General features: G+C 38.0%; 1 long non-coding RNA gene across 2 annotated transcripts in view; it reads right to left on the reverse strand.

The window, feature by feature from the left end:
• LOC116793224 overlaps nt 1-22,042 on the reverse strand; it is a 68,774-nt gene that overhangs the window by 26,328 nt on the left and 20,404 nt on the right. For both annotated transcript variants that reach the window (XR_004359402.1, XR_004359401.1), the window contains one exon: nt 4,788-4,857. This is a non-coding gene — a long non-coding RNA (uncharacterized LOC116793224). The remainder of the gene's footprint in view (nt 1-4,787; nt 4,858-22,042) is intronic.

Here is a 22,042-nt window from a genome sequence, read left to right on the forward strand (position 1 = left end):
ATAAAGCACTATGTATACAAACTAACCCCAAAACTTTTCAGAGAATAAAAATGAGTCAGATATGGGCCTGTGCCCCCAACTTGAAGTACAATCTGAACCTTCCCAAAGGAGTTTCTGGAAATCCTTTTGCTGTGTCACATTCTAGGGATGCCGAGGCCCCAAACATTTTGTCTGGGTCAAAACATCTCACTGAGGGAATTAATTCAAGCTTCTTACTAATCCTATGCTGAGTGATGCAGTTTTAATTTGAACACATCTCTACTCCATCTGAATTTATCTTACTCTTCTGAGGAAATAAAGCTAAGAGCAGGAAAGTGCTATCACTCAAGAGTGTCGTTCATGCAGCTACAAAATTACTGAGTACTTTCTTTCAGTGTGTTTCAATTTAATTTTACAAACTGTGTTCACCACTTTTTGCACTCATTGCAAATTACATAGTTAAAAGACCTCAGACTCTGCTACTAAGAATCATTTGCTCTCACTCCTTTTCCTAAAATAAAGTCAAGTTAAAGTACATTATTATTATTATTATTATTATGGATGTCTAGGAAAGTAGAACACATCTAAAGCTTCTAAGTGCTCCTTCCCTAATTCAGTTATTCCCATTAAGTTAAAACTTTCACTTAGGAACGTGCAGATGATATTGCTATGGCAACGTTAGAAAAGTGAGTCCAATTTTTGGAAAGATTCTCTCTCCAGATTTGTTGCAGTATGACAAACCAGCACTTCTGTTCTGGGACCCAGTGTTCCTTATCACGATCAAGAAGGGGGGACTAAAAGAACTGTGCAAGACCCTCTGCTGGACACTTCAGATGTTCACACATTTAATGCTGGCCTAGGGAAAAACCAGAAATCCAAGGTAAAGACTACAATGAGCAGACTACTGATACCTTATTCAAAAAAAATCAGTGAATTCCTTCAGTATAGGACAGCAAGCAGTGCAGCAGAAGAGGGAGACACTGTAAAGTCTTCCAGTCCTTGAGATGTCACAAATTTATGGACAATAGAGTAAGCCAGATTGGACCTCTGGTTTATTGAAAATTGAATTTATTACCAGTAGACATTTGGGATTTTTACTGTGCATAGCTAAATTTTACAGTAACTCTCTTGAAAGGTTTAAATAAAGAGAAAAACAGTACCTCTCTGAGTACCATAAATGCCCAGTGTCATCTTATCCACAGCAAAAATGCAGAGGAAGAAATTTAAATACCTAATATCAGAAAGAGACTTAGACATATGACAACTATACCAGGCTTAGCTGAATACCATATGCTGTGAAGACATGACTTACATTCATATGCAATGCAAGTAATGTGACATTTTGCTTCTATATCAAATTAATATTTTAAAGGATATTGAAGAAATGGTGGAACAAGGATAAAAATCAGATTATTAGTTAGATTAGCCTTTGTCATGCTCATTATTTAACTTAAAAATATTTTCCTCTTTTATTGGTCTGTATGATTTAGGAATCCTTCTTTAAAGAATAGAAGCCAAGATTATGGACAAAACAAGATATAAGGAAAATTTAGAAATAGATTCCATTTAATAAAATCTTACCAGATCAAAGTGACCCTAGACTTCATTTGAAATTCATATGTTTAAACCACAGAATGGAAACTTCCAGTTCTATTGAAAGCCACGCCTTGCACACAGCCTTTCCCTCCTGGAAACTGGAACCACAGCCTGGCACTGCATTTATTGAACTCCCACTGCAGGCTGGCATTCCACACTGGCATTCCACACTGGCATTCCACACTCTGCCTGCTCCAGGCCAAAGGCAGAGCCTTCAGGAATCCTTGGAGCAGCAGAGGTAAAATAGGGATACCAAGGGAATTCAAGGCATGTGTTAACATTCAGGATCTTGAGCAGAACACTGGGGCAAACAAGATGGCAAACAGGAATGTTAGCCCGAGGTGAACACATGCAGCAGAATACATGAGCTGTCATTCATTCACTTTACTTCTATTTTTCCATTTTAATTTCCAAATGGCACCTAGTTTAAAAGGATCCTGCTCCCTGATCCTCTCTATGATTTTCCAAAACTAGATGACTTCCTTGGGGTGTGTTCATGAAGAGAAGTGTGGTTTCATTTTTTCATTCATGTTCAGTTTTGAAAGATCAGTGAGGTAAACAACATATATTTGCATATCTATCAATTTGGGGGAAAAAATCTGAAGTATTTAGTAATTATGATATTATAGCTGTGATGATGTAAGGATTAAGAAAGAATGATTTTATAGCTGAAAACTGAATGAACAAACAGATGCTCAGCAAATAAAAAGTTGTCACTAAAATATAAAGTCAATCTGGTACATTCTAACTAAAATCAGACATCGTTAGCTATTAATTTTGCCTTGATAAAACACAGTGATTACCTATCCTTACCATAGGTCTTTTTCAGTTTAGTGCTTATTGCAATACACTGTTCATTAGTGGAAAGTCATCAATCTCTCTACACTAATCCTTGGTTGATGCATGGCTCTGTGTGGGAACAGAATCTACTGGCTGACCATGGTTATGATCCTTCAGCTTTTACAGCTTAAAAAGCAACATGTACTCACGAGTGTTCACAGCTAAACTACTCCATTTCATCTATTCTTCTACAAATCTTATTAGCTGGAGTTTGATTTGCTAAATTGTAAATTGAGTTGGAATTTGGAAGATTTATATAGTACTTGCATGCCAATTGCAACCTTAACTCTTGGTTCACAAAGTTCTCCTTTTGGTGCTACATATCTTTTTCAGGCAGTCATCTCAAGACATTAACACAAAAAAAATGGGAAATACTACATGGTTTGAGTAGGATATACCAGCCTTTGTAATTACAAAAAACCCCAGGGAAGTGCAAATGAATATTTCTACACATTTTCTATGAACAAGCAAGCTAAACTAAGTGAAATAACAACGTAACTATGAGAACATAATCCCACCATTGGAATTCCAAGAACAGCATAAGTAACCTACATTCCATTTTTCCTCCATTCACACAAATTCTCTTGCTAATCTTCCATGACATTTCCATCTAGAGAGGAACTGTCACAGGAGTACAAAACATACATGCATAAGAATCATAAAAACCAAAAATGAAGAATGTACAGATGAATAACCAGAGTTCCCCATTCTTCAGACCACACTTGATCTCCCCAAGTTAGAACCAGACGTGTCAGGAACTCAAACAGAGCTCCTGACTCCATTTGTGCTCCAGAAGGGGAACGTGTCAGGTGGATTCAAATACTGCTCTTTTTACAAGAACAGAAGCAGTCTTCTTCATTCTCCCTGTTCTATTTAAGTAGTTTCCTTTCTTGTTCTGACAGTCATGTAGTCCCCTATTCACACAGAGTGGACAATGTGGCTCATAAATGGCAAGATTTATTTTGATATAACTGACTATGCATTTATTGTGCAATTCCACATGCTAGAAATACTCAGCATTTTTACTCTTACTTAACTTTTCTGATTTGCTCAGTTGAATCCTCTTAGAAATGGAATAGAATATTTCAGATTTGAACAGAAAGCTTGCTTATCACCTAAAATCAATTATTTGCAGTTCTTGAAGAAAACATCTGTGTTTATCACTATAACTGTCAGCACAGAATGGACCTATTTTTAAGTTTGGATGCATAATAAGGAAAAAAATTTAAACATCTGCATGCATTAAAGAAATGCAGTTAAATCAACAATCTAAGTATGTTGTTGTATTTTATGCTCTACTGTAGTGAAATGAAATTTAAAAAATGAGCTGGAGGTTAAAAACTTATCTAAAACCCATGGCTACAGACATCTCTGGCATTATGATAAATGCTAGTAACTGAACTTAATTAAAAAACCTTATAAATTCAAGACAATAATTAATGCTACATGTAAAGAAAGAACACCAAGTGACTGAACACGATAGTTTAGCACAGAGCTACAATTAAGGTCTTTCTTTATCTGCTCATCTCTGCTGCACGCAAGGAAATCCCACCAGACATGGGTTACTGTCACCCTCCTGGAGCTTTGGGTGACCTGAGGAGACATTCCCTAATCCTTCCCTCACTGCAGAGGATCCTGGCTCTGGAATGGCCCAGAGAAACACTCTACACATTTAGCACATCATGAGGAGAGAGGTTTGGAGTGAGACACGTATGGACAGAGAGGGAAGGCTGTAAATTATTGAATACTTCAGGAATTATGACTGTTACTAAATGACTGCCCAGTTAAACATCTGTATCTTTTGTAAAGGGAGGTGATTTTGGAACAAAGCCATATTAAAACAGAATGCTGAAATCAGCTTGAAGAACTCAAGAACTCTTCTCTCTTAACAGGTCTATTCCATAATATTCACAAGTATCTGTAAAGGTACATTCTTCACAATCGAGCTAAACATTTTGTCACAGCTTTCTGCTACTAATAAACAAACTAATCAGATAAATTGGATAGGCTTAAAAATGCTGCAATATAATAAAGATATCCTTGAACACTTTTAGAGAGTGTCAGTACTTCAATGTGCTTCTGAGGAAAAAAGCTCAGAATATATACATTTTTCATATGATACTTTCAGACAGACTAGGTGGCAAAACAATTACAAAATTTTGACTTGCTAAAGGCATCACTTTATTTTCTCTCTTACTCTTGATTTTTTGTAAAGCTTCCATTTAAAAATTATTTGTAATAACAGAAAAAAAAAATCTCCTTCAAACAGCACTAAATTAGGTATGTCTCTACATAACACAATAAAAGTCAAACCCAACATTCCAAATTGAATGTATGTTGTACATTTCTGTTACTGCTAAAGTACATATTACCTTTATTTTTGTAAATTATTCGCATCACCTTAAACATTGTTTTCTCTGAGAATTGCTGCTCCTTGTAAAACTGAAAAAAAAAAAAAAGAAAATGGTCACATTCTACTTTCTTAAGGTCATAATATAAATTGTCACTCCGGTTACTATAGAAACAGAGTGGATTTCATCATTTTAATGCATGCAGTGATAATTGTTCTTATTTCAGTGTGTGTGGCTAGGTAGTTAATGGTGCCAGCTGCAGTTAGCACAGACACAGACTATTGTCATCCAAGCACAAAGCTGCTCTCTCCTGTTCTGTCACTGGGAGCTTTCCTGACCAGCAGCACTTCCTAAGGGAATGTTCAGGTACAACCAAGAGCTGTTCACAGGCCTCTGCTCTGTGGCTGAAACAGAGTTCCCTGCAGGAATTATGCTTTCACATGAAAACCAAATAAATATGGCACAGCTTAGAGAGCTTCTTCAGATTATCCATTCAGGTCAGTCATTCAGTCAGAGAAACTGTTTTCTACGTAATAGCTTGTAAAATTTGGGTTGCACTGAGAAAAGGTTCAGCTGACATCCTGTCTGTAGTGCAAGCTTTCCCTAGGACAGCCAAGTGCCACAAGTTTACAGCACAGCTCTCTGTGCAACTGCATGTTTTAACCCTATTATAAACACATCAACAAGTGCTAAGTAAATGTAAGTACTGCAGCTATTACACATCTGCTCAAATTTAGGCTCATTTAGAATATGCAAGTGACAGCAATATGGGATGAGACCCACCACTATTCAAATTCCAATGTCATCCAATTTCAACCCAAAATTAGGTTGCATCAGTTTTAAAGTTGATATACTCTAAACAAGCAGTTACTGGTCCCACAGAACATTATGACAAGCAGAGATCCCTGGTGGTTGGGATGCCACCTTTCCTAACACACAACCACACACACTGGCTTGCACCAGCAGTTTTCTTACACATATTATATCACAGCTGAGCTTTGTATCAATTTAGGAAGTGCACCAGGATTTTAGTTCCTCTGGATCTTTATTTCACAAAATCATAAAGTGGTTGAGGTTGGAAGGGACCTCTGGAGGTCAACTTGTCCAACCCTCCTGCTCCAGCAGGATGAGCTAGAGCAGACCATGTCCTGATGCCTCTTGTGTTATCTGGCCAACAACCTCTGCTCTTTCTTAGTGTACAGTTAATAAGGAATAACCACCAGGAGTGTCACTAAAAGTATTGTTATCACTTCTACTAAGATTTGGCTTGAACATGGAAGATTTATTCCCAATCAGTTATTCTCAGTTCATGTTAATTTGGTTATAATTAATGGAAGTTATGGGAAATATTATTTTTTTGTAAGAGATGCAGCTGAAGTGAATTTTAAATATTAATGAGCTTATTCTTTATAAGGATAACTGCAATGCTTAATGTAGATAACTCAAGCAGACAGATGCTTTTCTTAGAATGAAGGTGCTTCAAATCAATGGGTTGACAGGTTAACTACAAAGCACTATTTGCTGTACTTAGCCTTCCTTGCACGACACCATAAAATACCTAAATTGTACACGGGATCAGGCTTCCCTCTGACATATGTCTGTGCAATTGGGTTTTGAAAGTCTCTCAGAAACCAGTACTGTATGAAAAGCAATTGGCTTTTCTTGTCAGTTTGCCCAATCTAGAACTGACAAAACTGTTGTAATGAATTAGAGCAGCACATCACCAAAAATAGACATTTATGCAAGTACTATGAAAACTGAATTATGGCTCAAATTATACCTGGAAATGCCTGTTTAGAGGTCCCATTTGTGAACACAGAAAATTCTAACAGACAAAAATGTTGATGGTGCTATAATTTGTGAATGCAGTAATGACATTAGCTGTTGCTGGACACATACTACCGCATAACTCCTGCACAGTTCTTTCTTAATCATTCTCCTCAGATCCTAAGAATTGTATTGTATGGATTCTTAGTCTTGAAATTTATGTAGTGTATCCCTGCATGTCTCTGACTACTGAGTATTTCCCAATTCCCCAGGGAATCCTCACTCTTACTCATACATATGTACATACATACCCTACTTATTTTGTATTTAGGTCACATCAGCTCTGCACACACAGCAGCACCAAACAGGTCACCATATGTCCAAAAATTCCACATGTATTTGTTATGTGTGTACATTCTGAAATGTATTTGATTCACTACAGTGAACGTATATGTTTGTTTGGAAACACAGGAACCACAATTAGAATTCCATCAATGTATCAGAACACAGTGAGCTCAGTGCCTTGGGGAAGTGTCAGATGTACTGCATGTGTGCTCCAGAGTGCACACACACACACACCCCCTTTCCTAGTAAATCTCTGACAAATGTGATAGCCTTGTATTTTCTGAAGGGTGGGGTTTTTTGGCAGACAGCCAGGCTGGAAAGATTCTGCTGGAGCCCTATAAGCTATATTTGGTAATAACTCACTTCCCAGCAAGCATATAAATACATGTGAGAGGAAAAACAAGGTCCTTATCTCACCCATTTGAAAAGAGCCCAGTGGAAAGAAAACCAAGAGTGTTCTCTGCAAAGGTGGCTCACTGCATAGAGTTAGAAATGGCTGTGACTGATTCCTGCCCTTCAGGCCCTGGCACTCTTGCCCACAGCTTGACTCATTTGCTCAGGACGGGCACTGGGCTGGCACTGGGAGCAGGAACAGAGTAGGATCAGAGAAGTAGGGTTGACTTTTTTTGTAACAAGTGTTTGCTTTGAGCAAGTATAGCTAAAATAAATAGACCATAATAGGAAGAGAGTAATTTAGGCATGTTTCAGTAGTCAACTTAACTCTCATAATACTTTGTTAAGGATAATGTTAAATACTTCGCCTTCATTACAGCATATCACAATATACTGTTTCCTAACTTGAACTCCATCAGAATAGACTATGTGGCAAAAAGATATATGAGAACTAAGTAAGAACAAATTACATAGAGTGATATAAAGAACAGCAGTACAATCAAAATTTGGAGAGTAACAGTCCAGCAAAAGTGGCATTTTTTTCATGTTCCAGATATCAAGCAGTAATATCAACCTTGTGAGCAAAACTGAAGCATGGAAAAAACCTGTAACATTTCAAGACAAGTCATCTATGCAATTACAGCATTTTTTTATGATGAACAATACAATCCTACAAGGCTGAATGAACTCAAAGAGAAACCACTTGGAAAAAGTTCACTAGAAAATACTTGTATAGCTCATATTTGAGCTACTTACATGGGATAGCATCTCAGATTAATCTCAGGGAAAGTAGGGGAGAGACTCTGTGATAGGGTTAATTAAATATGCAACTTCAAAGACATTATCCTGCTGCTATATGGGACACGCCTGAAAGATGGGGAGAAGTCTCTTACACTCTCCCACCTTTTGTGCTCGTACCAGCACAGAGTAGTGATTTAAGGTCCTGACTGGGAAAGAAAAAAATAATTATTCAGTCAAACAACTGTTCACCAACTTTATGGTATTTACATATAGGTTAGTTAATGAATAGTGACTACTTGAATTCTTTCTTGAGCCTTCTTGGGACACCAGATGGAGGCCTTCCCAGAACAGTGCAGACAGCATGGGGAAAGATGCAGTTCTTTTTGAAACCCAGCACAACTGCCCTGGCACTGGCACCTTGAAAAGAGCTCGTTCTGTTCTTTACAGCCTCCCTCAGAGTTATGCACACTGATGTGCCCCTGAGCCTTCTTCTTGGCAAACAGCCCCAGATCTCTCTGCCTTCCTGCCAGCACAGACAGGGCAGTGCCCTCACTCTCTCCGTGGCTGGTGGCTGGACACCCTCCAGCAGCTCAGTCCCTTTCTTGGTGTGGGCAGTGCAGAACTGGACACTGGGCCCCTGGTGCTGCTTCCCCTGTGCTCATCCAGGCACTCAGTGATGGTGAATTCCTCAGTGATGATGAATTCCTCAGTGATGGTGAATTCCTCAGTGATGATGAATTCCTCAGTGATGATGAATTCCTCAGTGATGGTGAATTCCTCAGTGATGGTGAATTCCTCAGCATGCAGTTCAGTGGCAGACAATGAGCTCCCACCTCCTTCACTCCTTTCTCTCCTGTAAGTACATTTCTAGAGCTCACAGTACACTCAAACAATAGGAATGTTTAGACACTAATATGGAACACTTCCAAGCCACGCTCCCTGTACAGCTATTAGAGAGGGACTGAGACAGGATATTACTTATTAACAACATTTTAATGTAGGCTGCCTTGTTCAGCAAAGTAAATTTGGTCCTGGAAGAAATGTTCCCCTATCAGCTCTTAAAATGGTTCAGGTAATATCCCACCTGATCAAAGACTGGCCAGTTTGCTCCTGACCACATCCTTCTCTCTTCTGACCCTGAATGCAGTGAAACACAAGCCTGCAGGCACATGCTGGAGTAAAAATATTTTTGGATTTTTAATCCCCTGGCTGGATACAGCCATATTAAATATAGATTACCTTTTATGACTAGAGATAAAACTAAATGAAAAAAGGAAAAATGTCACTGAATAAAAGAGAAGTGTGGCAATGAAGGTATATCAGATCTTGTAGATAATACAGTATAGAGAAAGATAATGTATATGTTTATCATATGAAGCAGAACAACGAAGATAGTGTTTCTGGTGCACATAATTAAATTTTAATAGTTTATAAATATATTCTTAGTCTAAATCCATGACTAAACCATCCCCAAATTTATGGAGCCTTGTTTTAAAAAGTCCTTTATACAAAATGAAATTCAAGCAGTGTAATCTCAGGTTATACAGTCATGTCTTAGGATATAGAGAAAATGTAATAATTTTCCATTAAAAAAAATTTAAAACCCAGTGATATTTGTACTAAATATGAAAACTTCAGTTCCTTTGGCCTTGTAAAACAAAACATTACTATTGTGTTGAAGGATTCAAAATGCAACTTACTTTTATAAATAGTATGACAAGCTGGTCTTCCAACTAGGTTTTCACTGTACTGGTACAATCAACAAATTAGAGTATTCCCATTATAATTTTAGGTATGTTTATTTGGCTTTGCATTGAGGTTTCAGGACTTTTATGGATAAAATTGATGTTTTCTAGAAGCACATTTGCCTTTAACATGGAACTACAGATCAAGCAAAGCAGTCAAACCTCGCTGTGTGTGGTTCCATATGTCATGAGTTAAGGGAGATGGTTCTGCTCAGCTGCAGTGAGGAAGTGACTGCTGGGATGGACTACTGTGAAAATTGTTTGGCTACACACTGACCAGTTCAGCAGCCAACAGAGAGAAAAACCCCTGAACTCCTGTGTTACCTCCGAGGGTAGTTAGGATGGACTGGGGAAAACGAAGGTGTTCCAAGGAATGGCTCATTGCATTCCCGTTACCTTCAGTGGAAGCAGCAAGCTTTTCCTGGGAAAATGCTGCTTGACTACTCCAGAACCCAAACTTACGAAGTTAATCTGCAAGCTTCCTTTAATTTGCAAACTTAAATTCTTTTTTGATGTATCTTAATGGCATATAATTTAACCCAAGGGCAGAGAAAAAGAAAAAATAAATCAACTCCCCACCCTTTGTGCACACTTTTCTTCTCTAGTGTACATAAATCAGTCATTTGTTACAGAAGAAAAAGGAACTAACCCTTTCACTTCCAACAGAGTTGGAACAGTGAGGTGCCTGACTAGGCAGACAGTGGGATGGTAAACGTCCCACATTTTTTTCAAAAAAGTATTCTTTGATTTTTTTTTTCAAAATAATCTAATTTTGTAGGTGTGGGGGGTTTGGGGCTTTGTTTGTTTGTTTGTTTTCCAGAAATAGCTCTTTTCCCAAAATGGTATGGCAGACATCTGAAACACAGATCAACTGGGAGACTGGAAAAGTTCTTAGCTGACACAGCTCTGGCTGGAGTTTCCACAGATTAAACATTACCACTCAGCAGTGATTGCATTTAAGGGCTCTGCTCCAAAAATAACGCACAACTCCTGTTTGGCCTATTGCACAGAAGGGAAAAACATTGGAGTTCAACGTCTTTCCACTAGTGAAAGAGAGTTATTTGGGTTGAAACTCCATATTAAAGTATAATGCTAATTTCTCTAAAGTAAGAATCATTAAATAACAGTGAAGCATCTCTGACTGAAGTGACTGGCAGTACAGTGTTTAAAACACTTTTAACTCATAGTTCTATTTCTGGATACTTCTTTTGCCCTGTTTGAAATTTGGAAATTGTTCACAGCTGAAAGAAGACACTGAAGGCAGCCTTTAAATAATTGTCTGTGTAGATGAGAGATGGCTAAATCTTGGAGATCTAAGGAGTCAAGAAGAGCACAGTAAGCACACAAAGCCAGTGTGATAACAGAGGGCCAGACTAGTCTATGTTTGATCAAGTGTTATACATTCTTCTAAAAAAAACCTTTAAACTTGTGCAACCTTTCAGTACATTACAGTGTGCAGAATTTAGAGCATAATCCTTCACCTCATATACTGAGCTGCCTTTGCAGAATTCCTCTCTCACAATGTCTTCTATTAAGACCTCATATTAGCCAAAACAGCCCGTTCATAGAATTCTCCTCTTTCCATCACTCTTCCTAAGGAACAGGTGTCAGCACAGTAAAATTACTTCTGCTTCCAACAGTCCCTGCCCAGCTCGTGATTCATTTTCCAACTCTTGTCATTTTATTCCTTCTCCTTTTGTAAGATCATCCTCTACCAGTGGCTGTCTGGAGGTAGGTTCATTTGACAGCCTCACCAGTTATGAGATGCAGCTCTGCTTGGGTTGGCCCCAGTGGAAGGCAGCAGGGGTCAGTGGACAGGCACTGGTGGAAGGCAGCAGGGGTCAGTGGACAGGCACTGGGGGAAGGCAGCAGGGGTCAGTGGACAGGCACTGGCTCATTGCTGAGCGGAATTTGAGATTTGTGTTTACATTACTTGTTTCTCCATTTGAAACAAATGTTTATTTAAAGCTGATTGAGGTAAGAGCTGACACAATGTGCCATTTATATCATCAGTGCCTTTGCCACTTCATCTCAGCAGGTTTTACTTTGAAGAAGCAAAAATAGCTTCATCAGACACAGAAAGAAAATCTTAACGTTCTGGTTAATCAGCAGCAGTCTGTGAAGAAAACAGCAAAGTAATGAAATCTCCACTTTAGCATAATTGTCCTTCGGAAGCAGCAAGATTCCAGCAAATTAATTCTGAGCATCCAGCTCAGTTTTCAGCTAGAATCAATCAATCAAGTGCTGAAGCTGAATCCACAGCTCTTCACAGCATACTCTTTAGGGTAGGATGCAGAAAGATAAAAAGTAAAATTAAGGCACTAAACTATTTTTTTCCTACACAGGAGATCTGTTACTTGTACAATAGAAATACTAATATAGGGAATTTTAATAACCATATGTTCTCAACGTTCCAAATACAAGTGATGGACACATTGGAAGGCATCTCTTGAACACAGTAGTCAGAACCTGAGCACCACAGTATTTCTGAGTGGACATATCTACTGTACCCATAACCAGACTGCAAACAAGAAACAAAAAAATTCAAATTGTGAAAAAAGCATCTTAACTAAATTACCACAACAATTTATGCTAACAATAAATTTAATATTGTTTAATAAGATGGTCAGTTAGCACAGGAAAAAACTGAGTACAGTTGTGTTGTACATGTATGTGTTTTGGAATCTAAATTGAAGGGTTAGGAGCAACTTCATGTACAAAGGTTGCACTCTAATACTAAATTAGACAGACATGCTTTTGTTGCTGTATTCCAGAACTTCATTACATTAAAATCTTAATAGCCTAGTCATCTGTTTTTGCAAGTACAATATTCTACAGCAAAGCTGCAGAACACTGGAATGATTATTTTATTACTTGTTTCCCAGAATTCTAAGTAAACCTGATCTAGAATTTGAGCAATTTTAGTAGGTCTATCCTAACACCACCACCCCCACAATCTTCTGCTTTTTAGGTCACATGCAATTTTAGGTCACGATAAATTTTGAAGAGGAGTCCACATCAGCCATGTTTCTCAGTCTGAATTTATCATTCCAACAACTTTATAGAAGTATAATGAAAAGAAAGCAGCTAAAGTGCTATTTAAGATATACCATAAAACTTCAGGACTTCGCTACCTGGGGTTGACAGGGAGGTAAAAGAGGCAGGAAAAATTTTACCCAAAATAATACCTTGTACTCTCTCAAGTACCCACAGAAATGAGGATCAGGTGAATAGAAAGTAAGAGGAAGATGCAAAAATGACATCCTAGGTTAGAAGTGGGCTGTTATGAGTGAGCCAAATGTAGCCGTAAAATCATTCCACCTTAGCTAATCAGAATTTACAACTTGCTCCAATTTAGGTCTCTGAAGTGCCTGGAAACATCTTTTTGTAATTTTATTTCATCACTGCACACATCTGTCTTAAATAAAATGTGTCCTTAAATGCGTGGATATAACATATGCTGCTCATTTCATTCCTTTGGGTGCTTGACCAGTCTTCCAGAGAGAGCTCAGGGAAATTTAAAAGGCATTAAAAAGATAGGAGAAATTCTAGACCAATTAGAGCTGATAAAGCACAAAATTTCTGTAGGAAAATAACCTTCTTGTGACCAGTATTAGCTAGAAAATGTCTCCATTATTCTGCTGTACTTCAAGGTAACTGTCTAAACCTATAACATCCTTAAAAAGTTTTTAGCAGTTGAACATCTGGAATTCTGAGAAACTGTTCTGAAGAGGAAAAAAGCAATTTTTTTTTTTAGTAAGAAACCCATCACTAATTCAAACTGTGACTTGTGTAATCCCTAGAACCTGCAGCATTTTTGCCAAATGCGATTTTATCTGAAGAGGTTTTCTCTGTGCTTTGATTTCAGACTGCAGTTGAATGGTTGCTGCAAAGGCCCCGTGATAGAGGAGTTATCAGTTCCTGTGTTAAGGAACAGTTCATCCTGAGGTCAGTAATAATTCCAAAATAATTTCAATATATAACACCAAGTACTAAAAAAGCACTCCGACAAAGGGGCATAAACTGTTCTTTTCTTGACAGAACCATGTTTGCAGCTAGAGGAGAAAGGAATTGAAACCAGAAAGGTTTAAGTTTTCTAAAAATTTCTAAAAATTCTAGATCTACAAATATTAGAAAATGCTTTTCTTAATATAAGCTGCCATTTCGTATTAGAAAATGATACAATTTCACATTCTAATCAATTAGTGAACTTCCCACTGCAGAGTAATCCCTGCATCTCCAACTCATCTCACCACTTACCAAGCTACTGAACTAATCCTCATTTGCCTCACAACAGTAAAACAAAGCCCTTTGTGAAACTGTGTGTGCAATACCTGTAGAATTGGCAACCTTACTGCAGGCTCTTGTGTACTCAGTGAATTTTGTTAACTTGCAGTGGTAGGCAAATAATTTAAATTTCTTCTATACTGTAAAAAGAACATGTACGATCTTGTGCTGTGACCCATGCTCTTGAATAATTTATTCAGAGTTACAGATGATTTAAGTGCTTTAAGAGATTTTAGCACCTATTTCAGCAAATTATGTTTGCTATTACAAGAACTCCTTCATTTGCTTTTTCTTCGGTACCTGCAGGAAGAACGTTGCTGTTGGCCAAGGTGTGCCCCAGAGTCAAGAACCACAGAACACTTCACTTGGGTGTGCATCACCCGGAGAGAGCCAAAATGTGCACGTACCCAAGACTAGATGAGCTGTACCCTTTACTGTAGGAAAAAGAAACTCCAAAGGACTGCTTCCTGACCTTCCAGTTACTGACACAAACCTGGACACCGACCACAGGAAACTAAGGGTGCCCTTCCAGGGAATGCTGGAGCATCACATTCCAACCAACCCTTCTGTGGTACTTTGGGAAGACAGACAGAAGGCAGGCATTTCAACGAAATAAATATAGAAATAAATACCTACGCAAATAAATAGATTTCTACAGTGAGATTTGCCCACTTGGTTCTGCTGACACCACCTTCATTATCTGCTGCTGGTGAAGCAGCCTCAGCAGGGGAAAACTTGAGTTTTGATAATGGATCTTTCAGTTGTTACAAAAGCAAACACAGGACCTGAAACACACCACATTAGTGTCTTCACACGACTTTCTAACACCTTCAACTGAAAAGAAAATAATTAATTCACCTGGGACCAAACCTGAAATTATCACATCAAAGGAACGGATCTGAGAGTTAACAGTACATAAAGAGTTGTGTTTTCTGCAAAGATAACTGGAATGAATATCAATAAATAAGCATCTTCTTGAGACTTAATTCTGAGAAATAAACCAATTGGAAGCTCACCAATAAATGAAAGGTGCAACACAGGGCACATAAATCTAAGTATGATGGTTTTGTGATATTGGAACAAGAGCCATATTTGAAAAGTTTCTTCTGCTTGTCTCAATATTGACAGTCTCCTGCTCCATTTCTAAACCACACAAACCTAGAAGCTGCCCAACTGTGAGCTGAAAGCTCAGTGGTATAAAACAGTGTAGTCTCCTCATTTCTCATCAGTCACAGAAGGATGATGCTTCTTCTTCCCTCTTGCTTCAGAAGCTGAATGCTCTCTGTTCACTTGTTATGATTTCCCAGGAGATCCAGGAGACATAAATCACACCATCATGACCACAGCTCTCAGCATGTGCTTTGTACCCACAGCACCTCAAATTTGGGGTTTGTTTTTTAATGCTTGGTAGTGACCCACATCAACGCAGTTTGAAGAAAACATTATTATATAAAAGTCACTGCAGAGTCCAAATTAAAGATCTCATAATTGATTTGAATGACAGGTCTAGCTTTAGCAGAAGGCCTGAATTGCAAAGCTTGCTTTTCCTTAAAACTAGTGGTAAACTCCTCTGTGGTCTCAGTTTCACTCTTTATTGCTTAAATTAGAAGACCAAAATACAGTAGTTAGCAATGATGTTTTGGACCACATTCATCTCTGAAATTACTCCTCTAACTTGATAAATTTGTGCTTTAAAAAATCACAGTGATTCTAGGTTTGACTATGAGAAGTGCTAAGTGTTATTATACAGACAGCCAGAAAATTTAGAAATAGAAAAATAAAGCTTAAGCAAGGGCAAGAAACCAAGGATTTAAAACACGGTCTAGGTAGCTGCTGGCTGCACAGATGCCACAGACCAAAAAGAACAACTGGCTTAAACCAGTACTTTGTGGTCACAGGCCTTTAATTTCCCTGGTTTGGGAAAGCTTTTACAATCATTTCTATGTAACAAAACTCAACATAACTGCAAAGATGGTGACAATTATCATGAGCACAGGAAAAGCAGAGCAGTAAAACTACTCTTGCATACTGAAGTAAAATTATACAAAGTAATGTAGAAGTGTCTTCCTCAACAGTAGCTAGCCACAGGTCAGTTTGTTTCAAGCTAGATTTTGGTGCTTGAGAGCAAATCAGCCACTGCAGTTGCTACTCAAACTTTATCCAATTTCACCGAAAAAGGGATTTTACAAGTGAGAATTACTCAGTGTCATAACATAAGCAGAACTTCAGCCCTTCTACTTTAATCAGTACTGGACCACATATTGCAGGAAGAAAGATGCCAGTGTATCACACTGCTACCAGAACAGCCAGAAAGATCCTGTGAACGAGCAAGGCTGGCAAACTGTAGCAGCCAGTCCTGTGATGCTGCCACAGCAAACAAGAACTTAAACTTCCTTCTGAAACACTTGCCATTATGAAAAGATCTAAAGAAATCTATTGCATTGGAACAGACCTGCCAAGCAAGCAAGTGGAGCTTTACCAAGGTTATCCATGACATGATTAATTTCTAACCTCCTCTGGGATTTAAAGAGTGTTATATCTACATAAACCAATGCAGTATCATCCCCAAACATGTCCCCTATTGCAGTTATTTCAGCTGTGGGATGTGCCAGCTGCAGGACAGGGCCACACTGATGCAGCTCCCCAGCTGTCGGTGCCCAGCCCATTGGACAGACCTGGCACTGGCATCAAGGGAAGCCTCTCTTAAGCTGAGTCAAACAGAACATAAACACACAATCCTGAAGTGACATCAAAATGTACCCTCCAAGTGAGCTAGATATGTGCTCCTCTATTCTTTCTCTCTCTTTATTTATTTCACTCCCTTCCCTTCCACCAGCACAGGCACGTACAGTTAACAAATTTGGGAGTGGAAAACTACATCTTCACCAAAGAAGACAAATTTTCTGAAAAGCACAATCCAGCACTGCCTGTGCATCCATATCAGACCAGCAGCAGGCTGCAAACTTGTGATCTCAGATGGCTTCAGCCTCCTAGGAAGTACAGCCTGAGTTCTTACTGGTTTGTGTATTTTATAGTCCACTTGCACTTCAGTAAAACTAAAGCCCATTTCTATGTAATGCTCTCCATGCTTTTAAAATGCATTAGTGAATTCCATAGATTCTCTGGTAGGAGATCAGTGATCCCACCAGAGGGGGGGGAAAAAAAAGAAATCTTTTAAAAGGTCATGTTTACCCCATGTGAAAGTATGTGTTCCTGATTCCCTAGGTGGGCAGATTTGGCAAAGTAATAAGGTTTCTTTGGCTACTGAATGCTCAGAAACAGTCTACAAAACTCCTTTAACATTAACCTCAAGAAAACTGTTACTGCAGTTCATTCAGTCAGAATTCTTGCTAGTATAGCTGCTGTCTACACATCCTTACAGGCCAAGGAATCTCACACTACTGAGTCATTACAAAACCTCTTCTGGAAATTACCCTGGCTGACAAAAACAAACAGAAGCCAAAACTTGATTCTATACTGTTTAGTGTCCTCTCAAAAAGAGCCAGCACATAAAGATTAAAAAGGTTCATGTGAATGATGAAAGTAAGAATTTAATTTCTGCCTTATTTCCAGTCTGTCCCAGTGAAAGGGGATGGGAACATTTTTCACAGAGATTACATTTTATTTGATTAAAACTTTAGCAATGCTCATGGTATTAAACTATTTAATTAATTTACTGGAAGATTAGCTTCAATGTTATGCCTTTTAATAGAAACTTAACCTGCAAGCCAGAATTTCTGAAATGAGCAAGACAACTAGCATACTTCAAATACCAAATTAACCCTTATTTAATGAAGCATACACCTAAGTCTAAAACAATGGAATAAAAATCTATCGAAACTAGGAACACTGTACTAGTCAGTGTAAAAAGAGGAGTTACTGTCAAAAGTAAAGCTGGCAGAGTAATGTTTTTCCTGTTAGTCAGTGTTCTGACCTGAAAAACAAAGCCATTGCAGATCACGATGAAATCAGGGCTCTACAGGTGTCCATGAAGGTATAAAGGAGAGGGAACCTTGTCTCACACAAGGTATTCACTGCTGAATTCAGATCTAAATCCTTGGTTTAGTTAATTCAAACCTAGCTCCTGACATCCACGCTCCTGGCCATGCAGACAGCGTGTTTGCCTTGGTACTTCCTTGTTGATGGCATTTCAGACACTACAGAGAAATGAGGCCACAAATAAGACCCTGAAAGCAAATCATTTGGAGATCAGAGGTCAAACCAAAACTCAAGTTCAGGAAAGATTATATTTCTTAGTGTGCTGTTGATAGTGGGGCTGGTTGTGCCTGGTGTCTGCCTGTAGGATGGAAAGGTTTGGTGCTGCCTCCTCTGCTCTGAACCTATGCCTTGTTCAGCCCTGAGGAAGGGAGCTGGAAAAAATGAACCGGTGACATATAGAAAGGTTTTTAAGATGCAAAGCACAAAGCATTAACAAACCCAAAACTGCCAGCTGATAAATAAGCTTAATGAAGAAATCATACATATCTTGGCAAAAATCTTCTGCACACAATATACAAAAATAAATACTGAAAATCCCAAAAGTTGGTCCACCTGTTTTGGCTAATTTTGAACCTGCTCTCAGTAAGGAGAAACCTTTACAGTAAACTCTACACTAAAAGCTTTGAAATTTTGTTACATAAATGAATGCTTTTTTTCAGTTCTCATTTCATATCTTTTACAAAAATTGGGATAAATTACCTTCATACTCTATTCAACAAATGCACATAAGCATTATCAAGAGAGTATATTTTATTTATTTCTGCATAAGCTTCAGAATTCCCTTGGTTACTTGGGCACTCTAAGCATTTGAGAAGGAAAAATTTTCATCTGCCAAAATGGTGACAGAACCTTTGACACCAATGATCCAGGGGGATGCACAACATAAATTAGGCAGGCCTGGTCCAATAAATTGGCAAACTGCTTTTACAAAACTGCTCAGCCCCAAAGAGTCTATAGAAATTAGCAAAAGAGGTTCTTGGCACCTCATTGATGTGAGGAAATCCAACACTGTGGATGTCCCTACCCATGGCAGGGGGGTTGGACTAGATGACCCTTAAATGTCCCTTTCAACCCAAACTATTCTATGGTTCTGTAAGTAAACAATTCTTCTAGAATTGCAGAATTATATAATAAAAATGTCCAAGTTTTAAATATACAAGCTGTGTATTGGAAAGCTTGTTTTTAGCAGGAAATACTCCAGTGGCAATGGTAATTAAATAGCTTACAATTTCTGGCACTTCTACTATCATATTCCCTTGAATGTTTAACTTGTTACTTTTCCAGAGCATTCCAGACCATTTGCCTTTAAGGAAGCCATTAGTGAGAGACTGGGCAAAAATTTCACTGGACTAAATTGTGCCCCCTCCCAGCCTGTGAAACTGCCCTCCCCCAGCCCCCAGTCCAATTCTTCAGTCAGAATTCAGTACAGACACAACTTTAAAAAAGAAAAATCAGTTGAGAAAGGGAAGTGAAGAGTTATTTAAATGGCTTTGAACAAAACCACATTTCTGTTCATTCTCAATTTCACAATTAAATGGCTTGTGGCAAATGCTCAGCATACATACAAGTAATCCTTTTAATAACAATTTGCCTGCTGTTTAAATCCATTTTATTTTTACTTAACTGAAGATATTTTGGAAAGTATCATAAAATCAAAAGAAACCAATTACATTGTTTTTTGATGCAATCCATTTTTTTTATCACAGGGTGTGAAACTGCTAAAATACTAAATTGGAAATTCAAGGGTGATGTCACACAGAAAAGAACTCTGAAAAACAAATTGGGGTGTTCAATGTCACCTTCATATACTTTTAGTCAGTATTGGAGAACAGAAGTGTTTAGCACAGAAATCCAGTCTGTAGCAAGTTTTCAGTCTCCAGAGAGCATCTAACCTGAACATTACTCTGAGGCTGAGATGATCTTCCACCTGTTGTACAGCTCGAGGTAGTTTTGAACCTACCACAGGTAACAGTTTCAAAAGAGACACTCAAATGCTTGCAGGAGATAAAAGCAAGGAACTTGGTAGTTTAGCACTTGAAAAACAAATCTCTGATAGTACAAACCAAAAATGTTTCACTGGAAGAGAAAACTATGTCATATCAGAAAAAACATTCACCTCAAATTCCGAGCCAGCAGCCACTGACATTTCTACCAAATTCATGTGTTTACAACCCCTCTACCTCCTGACTCTCTTGTTCAATTGTGTCCTCAGAGGAATTAAGGAATTCAGTAATCAGTAAGTTTTTAAAACTAAACACTCAGTGGGAATAGCTTAAATTAAAAAATCATAGAACCTGTAGCTTTAAAGGCTAAAATCTTCCTTTCAAAACCAGAAGGAATTCAATAGAGCCAACTACCAAGATCACCCCAAGTAGCCACAAATGCTTGTTTGGGGATTTTTTTGTTTTGGGTGTTTTGGGCCTTGTTTTTGTTTTCCAACAAAAAAATAGAAGGAAATAGAGAAGTTGTTCAATTCTTGACTTTGGTCTAATCTTTTGATTTGCTTCATTATGCGATGTGTTAATTACGTCTCGTCCCTCCATTGTTTTCTCAGAGGTTTCTGTTTTAGCAGATAATGAAGTCTGTTCAAGGAATCTTGTTAAACTTTTTTCTGACTTTTTATTACAGCAATTTTTTCACCAGATAGGCAGCATATGGCTTCAGCATGGACTAATGCTTAATGAATTTTTTTTAATCATCTTTTTAATCCTTTCCCTCTTCCTTGTACTACTTAACAATCTATGCTCTGATCAAATTTTCTTGAAATAATCTCTTATTCAATGTTAATCTGAGAATCAAAGTCAACTTTTTTACTAAAACCTAATAAGGTAAACTGTTTATGACAATTATTCAATATTAAACCAATTTGAATTTCAAAGGATTCTGAAATTTCCCAACTCAGATGTCCAAATGAAGGTAGCTTGATCTATGATTAGCAATCTAAATTAACGGTCTGGCTTTTCAAATACGCTAAGCAAAATTTTTTTATTGCCTAATAAGGCTTAAATAATTAAATCTTGCACAAATTTAGTATTTTTGAAGGATTATGAAAGGGGCAAATACTTGTTTTTCATTTCTCAAATAGCTCACAAAAAGAATAATGATATTTTAATGTTCTAGTACTAAAAAGTAACATGATAACTGGCTTTATACTTCAACATAAATAAAACATTAAACAAAACAGTAAAACCATCCATAACATCAATGGAGTCGTCTTCTAAAACCCAAACCCTCCAATTCAAACGAATAATGAAAGGCTTCAGCACAGTTTTTATGCTTACAGTATTTACTTACAGATCATCTAATTTCCTCCTAAGGCTAATGTGGAAACTGGAAACTGCTACCATACACAATCCATAATCCTGTGAGATATAGGAGACATTGCCAAAGGTAGTCAGCCAGAAATTAAATACATCTGGGTTTTGCTGCTGTTGTTGTTGTTTTAAGGAGAAAGCAATACAAACATTTTCCAGCATCTCTCAGTTACCTCCCTGACTTTTCCTTGTGGAGGATAATATTCAAATCTAGAGCTTTATTTGACTGGCTGGACCTTACTAACACAATTTGGAGAAAAAGCAACAAAACATTTTGGAGCTCCTGATTTCTGTGAAGTGTTTGTCCCAGCACAGAGGTTAAGTTCAGTCTTTGCTGCTATTAAACATGCTTTGGGCCTGGAGAAGATCCAGTCACTTCGTGGGGTAAGAAATTATCTGGTTTCATTAGAGAGTGGAATTCCAATAAAAGATCACATCTGATAAAAGGTACACACTTTCTCCCTAGGAACAGCAAAAAGAAGAAACAAGAAGATTCACATACCCAGGATGCTGCACATTTTAACAGGTTCTCTGACAACATCAAATACCCCACTCCGGGTGTGGGTCAGCCTCTTGCACAGCAGATGAAAGAACCCGTTTCAGGCCAAACATCCAATTATTTAAAGCAATTTAACCAAACCTCTAAAATGTTAACTATAGAGCCAGGCCAATGTTTTCCACTTTG

The sequence above is a fragment of the Chiroxiphia lanceolata genome, chromosome 13 (genome assembly GCF_009829145.1).
Source record: "Chiroxiphia lanceolata isolate bChiLan1 chromosome 13, bChiLan1.pri, whole genome shotgun sequence".
NCBI classification, from domain to species: Eukaryota; Metazoa; Chordata; class Aves; order Passeriformes; family Pipridae; genus Chiroxiphia; species Chiroxiphia lanceolata.